The following is a 6,258-nucleotide window of genomic DNA, read 5'->3' on the forward strand; positions in this document are numbered from 1 at the left end:
TATTTAAAGAGTGGCTTTACCAGTTCCACTCCCCCAGTTAAATTTCCATGGCCAAGTTGGGGATTTGAATTGAGGCCTCCTGAGTCCTAGCCCATCACTCTGTCCATTGACTAGCCATACTGGGTATCCATACACATAATTATAGAGGTTTGCTCTATTATTTCTGTTTCAAAAAAAGTTATCCATTTGTACAATGAAATAGTGTTCATTCTCAAGAGTATTTCTTCTGTCATCATAACTGACAAATAGTTTTTTTTAAATGTTTTGCTTAACATCTCAGGAATGGAGACACACTAGAAAAAAAAGGAGACTGGCAGTGATGTGTAGAGGAAAAACAAACACTACTTATGTGCTTCATGGCTCTGTTTAAATGCAACCCCCTCACACCATTTATCCCTAAAAATCCATGTGTAGTGTCTAAAATTGCCCTGCCCGATTAGAAGACTCAAAAGGGGGAGGGGAATTCCCTTCCTCCTCTTTTAAACACAAGCTTCCCATGCGGGCACTGGGTGAAGAGGAAAACAGACTCCAGTCTTTCCTCAGACTACATTTTGAAGGGGCTTCTGAGGTGCCCCTCAAAAAAGGTCCCATCCGGCCATATTGAGAAAAAATCAGAAACACTAATTTATCTCCTTTAAAAAATTTTTTTCTGAGAAACTGTGTGTGTTGCGCGAATGAATTTTTTTCTCTTTTTTTTACATAAGAACATTTCCTTCTTTTCCTTCTTGTGTTCCATGGCGAAGCAGTAAAAATAACTCCTTCTTCCGTCCCCTCCCTTTCCCATAAAAAACAGGCCCCGCTCGGCGCGCCTGAAACCCTCTCTCTTTCTCTCCGCCTCCACCTGCGCTCTTTTTAAGGTGAATCCAGGAAAGTCCGCCAACTCCTTCCCCCCTCCCTCCCCGCCTCCTCTAGGGAGGGCGGTCTCGGGTAGGCGAGTGCGTCTCCGAGTTCCCCATGGCAACAGCGGCGGCGGGGAGCAGGCGTGGCGCCGACCGCGTGACGTCTGTGCAAGGCTACGTCGCTGCGCCGCGTACGGAGGGGGGGTGACGCAAAACGCGCGCGCAGGCAGGGGGGAGGGGCCGTCAGCTTCTTTCCCTTTTTTTCTGTTTCTTTTTTTCTTTTCTTCCTCCTCCCCCTTCTCCTCCCTCCCCTCTCTCTTTTCTTTAAACATTTATTTTATTTCTTCCCCTCTCCCAACTTCCCTTCTTTTTCTTTTCTCCCTCCTTCCCTCCCCACACGGGCGGCGGCGGCCTTACCTGCTCCTCACGAGTCCCCTGGCCAGCATTGACTCCAGGCCTTAGCCAGCCGGCCGGCCGGCCTGCTTGCCTGCCTTCTTCTTCCTTCCTCCCCCCTCCCGCTCCGCTCCCTCTTTGCCTGCCTCCCTTCCTTCTTTCCGCAGAGCTAGTGTCACGATTTTCTGCCTCCTCCTTCTCTCCGACCCCCTTTCAAGTGTCCTCTTGGAGCTCAGCTTTAGACATCTCCTGCCTGGACATCCCCCCCCCACTCCCCACAGAAGCCCCTGGGCATTTTTAGGCTTCCCACTCCCCCCCCCTTTGGGAAGGCAGGTCCTGCCCCCCCCCTTTGAGCTCTCCCCCCCTTCTCTTTCCCGCCGGGTCCCTGAGCTTGGCTTCGTCCTCAGGCAAGCTCTTGTTTTGCGCCCCCCTTTCCCACACTTGTTGCTCCCCGGAACTTCCCTCTATTCCTTAATCTTCTTCCCCCTCCTCGCTTCCCTCACTTCCCCTTCTTTGCCGCCTCTACCGACGCTCCGTCCCTAACGTCAGTTTGGGGGGGGGGAAGAGGGAAGGGGGCATCCTCGCCGGTCCCTTGGTCAGCACGACCTCTCCTCTCCGCCCCGAAGAGGAGGAGGAGGGGGAAGGAGGAGGAGGAAAGAGAAGAGGAAAGCGCCGGCCCGCAAGAACAGCACCGCACCAGTGAGGGAAAGCGGGGGGGCTACCAAGGACCCCCTGCTCTTCCCCTCCCTCCTCCCCCCCTCCGCCAAGGTAAAAGTGATTTTTTTTTCCTAGTTGAAGGTTGGGACTGGGAGTCGCCATCACCTTCCTGTTTTGGTCCTGGGTGGTACAGTGCCTTGCGTGGCAGACGATTCGCACGTGTTCTAGGGGAAAGGTTGATGCAGATGTCGCTCTTCTCCATATTTATATGTCTTATCCTTGCCATGAATATCTTTCTACTGATGAAGACATCTTTCTCCCAATGCGGGAAAGAAGGTTATGTTTCTTGTTCCACCAGCGCAACAGGTCTAAGCCCAGGTTAAATGAATGGGATTTAGGGTCTAATCTTGAATCTGGGCAAAGGAAGCAATGGACAGCTGCGTTGGCCATTGGAAACTTGCCCCTTCTTTTCTTTCCCTCCTCTCCACTCCTGACCGGTGGATTAGGAAGTGCAGAGAAGTCAGCTAGTGAGAGAGTTTTAAGAGAGACATGTGTGCTTTCAGTGTAAGTGTGAGGGATTCGTTGCTGGAAAAAAAAGGGACCCTTAAAGCAACAGGCACATCATCTGTTAGAGCTCTGGTGTATGTTTTGATTCCATACTTGTTGAGCCTGACACTGGAGTTATATTATAGCTTTACTGAGGCTCTGCTGTTGAAGTATCTGCAGGATTTTTTCAGTTTTTTAAAGGTGAGGAAATATGTCCAGAGACTGCCTTCCAGTCCTGAGGTCTCCCTCCCCCACATTTGCATTGTCACTACAGTATTTATGTCTGAGCCACTTTTGGGAGTAGTTCTCACCTTTAGGTGGAAGAGGTAAGTTGGGATAGTTGACTTGTGTGAGGTCACATTATTTATGTTATCTGTGTTGAGGCTTTGGGATGGGGTGGGCATGCTTATAAATAAGCAAGTAAATAAATATCAGCCTTTGGAGGTTATGAAGCCAAAGTCAGATCCTAGCATATCTAGTAATAAGATATGCTAGGATCTGTAATTTTCTTTTGTAATAATGATCTATTTTGATTCTGAAGGCGTTTGCATGTTTTAGGGACTTGCTGAAGAGTTCTGGGGTGTTTCTTTTGATAGCAAACTGGGCTCTGCCGTCATTTCCTTCTTTCCTGTTTCTTCTTACTGTAAATAATGTGTGACTCAATGTTCTGCTTCTAACAAAAATCAGCACTGAAAATTATCTGAGAGGAGTCACAGATGAGGGTTTCCGGAGAAAATGCTCATGTACTGATTGTGTCTGGAAATGTACTTACTTTGCTAACACAGCTTTACAGATTCTGTTCTTCACACATCTGCATTTATATGAAATTTTGCAAAGCTCTTTGTTGCATTCATGCACCTTGTTCTTCCGGTTCAGTTGCATGCTTCCCTTTATCTGTCTTTTGTTTTGCAGACTTGTGGAGTTGTGCCATATAAAGTTGTAGAGGCTCTTTGTCTAATGCAGATCTTCTGCATTATCTTTTCTGTTGTTCTGAAGTCACTGTAAAAACTGGCATCTCTGAGGAACTTTGATCTATACCAGTGATTCTCAGACTCCCCTTCCTCCTCAGTTGCAAACTCTTTGGCTTCTTGCTAAATGAGATGTGCTTTTTTGTTGTTATAATTAAGGTGTATTTTTCCTGTTTTTATAACTTTTACTTGAATGCCACCATCATGGTCAAAATTGCATGAATAAAATGATGAAGCCAACCAGTCAGGTTAGAAGGGCTCTTTGAGCTGTCAAATGTTATGGGAAGTTAGTGTCAGTGTTGTTTTGTAAGAATTACATACATATCTTACTTCTGACCTTATTATTTGTTCTGTGATCTGAGTTTGGTCATAACAGCCTTAGTCTCTTTATAATCAGGAAAAGGGTCAGCCTTCATTTTCTTTCCTTGCTTCAGTAATGTGTCTTACCTTTGGCTTACGCTGTCACCTTCAACTTACCGATTAGTTGGTTTAAAAAGTATGCATCCTAGTATGTTAGTTGTTCATATTATCACATTATATATGTGCTCTGCGTTTGATCTGTTTGCTTTTGCCTTGCATGGTGTTCTGTTGCAGATTTTTCTCTAATCTGATTCATCAGGGAATCAAACTCATTATACTTTGCTGAGCTTTTTCTGGATTCCTGTCTGTAAACAGAACATATTGGGAGCAATTAATCACATGATGGAAATTTGAAGGGCAGGCCTACTGTAGATATGATGTCTGCCTGCTGCAGGAATTGTTGCTGTTAATGAATTGCTTTATTCTACCTCAGCATAGCTGCCTTCAATGGAGCTTTGCATTAAGGTAGGCCTACATAACACATGACCTGCCAAACTGAACACAGACTACTGGTCATGTATTTGTTGTTTACTAAGGGATCAATAAACCTGGTTTTCCATGGCTTTTGTGTTGTGTTGGATTTGTTGAGCTCCAACCTGTGTAGGCTTGAGCCAGAGACCTATCATTCTTAAGATAAATTATTAGCAGTATTATGTATCTTCATTTTGTTTTGGAGGGTATCATCTTTGCTTGGTGTAGTTGTTCCAAAAGAAAAAGCGTGCTGCTTATATACCGCCCCATAGTGCATCAAGCACTCTCTGGGCAGTTTACAAGTTAATTATGCAGGCTACACATTGCCCCCCCCCCCAACGGAAGGATAGAAGGCTGAGTCAACCTTGAGCTGGCTACCTGGCTACCTGGCTACCTGGGATTGAACCCCAGATCTTGAGCACAGTTTTAGCTGCAGTACAGCAGTTTAACCATTGCGCCACGAGGCTCTTGTCCTTTTTTTCTGGTAGGAAGAAAGAGTACAATTTGAACATTTTCTATCACTGGATGTAGGAATGGAAGCTACACAAGCTTGTCTTCCACTACTGTAGTAATTTTAAGACAGAGGATGTTTGTGTGTAGGCTTGTGCAAAGCTGTTGTATTTCTTAGGCTCAGGTTACATTGAGAAAAGGTCAGATTTGCTTGAGTGGGGCTTTGGGACTACCACGGGGGGTGGGGGCGACATGAACATGCATAACCCCACAGATGCTAAATTACCTCAGTAGTGGGCTATGATAGCTGTCTGGCTGGAATGCAAGGCAAGCAGATTTTAATTTGGGCCACTGCTGATATTAACATCTTATATTGATTTATATTGGTATTGAATGCTGGGGAAATCTCAAGTGGTTTATTCCTTTGTATTAAATGGGACTTCAGCATAGTCTTCTTGTAATGTACCCACTAAAACTTAATTTTAGGAGACACTTGGGTAGAATGCCAAAATTTTGGGGAGGGGAGTAGTCACAAAGGGAAGATTACATGTTCTCTGTAGAACATTCCTAAAAGTAAAGTAGGGTAAGAAACACTCACCAGAACAATCTAATGTAATAACTCATTGAGTTTTTTAAATATATGCTTTGTTTTGTCTTAAGAGTAAAGCATTTACTTAATGGGAGAGAAATGTTTATATGTACAAGGCCAGAATTTGTTGGTTTGTTTTACTTATCCTTTAGAAGGCTGCTTTCCTTCTGAATGTAAAACTACTTCTCTTGGAAATCAGTTCCAGTGACATTAATAATGGTTATTGCTAGGGTTTGCAAAGAAGGTGTGTTTACAGTTGTGTTGTATATTAGGCTCTAGGCTGCTTGTTGTTGTTGTTGTTGTTGTTGTTGTTGTTGTTGTTCAGTCGTTAAGTTGTATCTGAATCTTCGTGACCCCATGGACTAGAGCACGCCAGGCCCTTCTGTCACCCACTGCCTCCCAGAGTTGGGTCAAATTCATGTTGGTTGCTTTGATGACACTGTCCAACCATCTTGTCCTCTGTCGTCCCCTTCTCTTCTTGCCTTCACACTTTCCCAACATCAGGGTCTTTTCCAGGGAGTCTTCTTTTCTCATGAGATGGCCAAAGTATTGGAGCCTCAGCTTCCAGTGAGCACTCAGGGTGATTTCCCTAGGCTGCTAGTCTTGGACAATCTTAATTTTTCATCTACATAATTATTAGTATGCTTAGTATCCCTAAAGTATTCCCTTGCTAAGCATCCGTGCAACATATCTATTCCTGTGGTGATGAATATGTTAAAGACTGTTAAGTACTTGGATACAGATATATTGTGGCCATGTCAGCATCTAAAAATAGAAACTATGATCTCTTCAGGGAAACAACAAAATCTTTAGGACAGAAAAGACAGACAGTGGCCTATCTTTGGATTTGTGATGACACCGAGTATTATTTCTAACTATACCATCTCACCAAAAAAAAGAGACCACAAATGGGGAATTTAGGCATTAGGCCTCCTATTTACAGCCTCAGTAGTGGCACTGGACTAACTTATTCACTGCTCAGACC

Source organism: Pogona vitticeps, chromosome 2, assembly GCF_051106095.1.
Source record: "Pogona vitticeps strain Pit_001003342236 chromosome 2, PviZW2.1, whole genome shotgun sequence".
Classification (NCBI taxonomy): domain Eukaryota; kingdom Metazoa; phylum Chordata; class Lepidosauria; order Squamata; family Agamidae; genus Pogona; species Pogona vitticeps.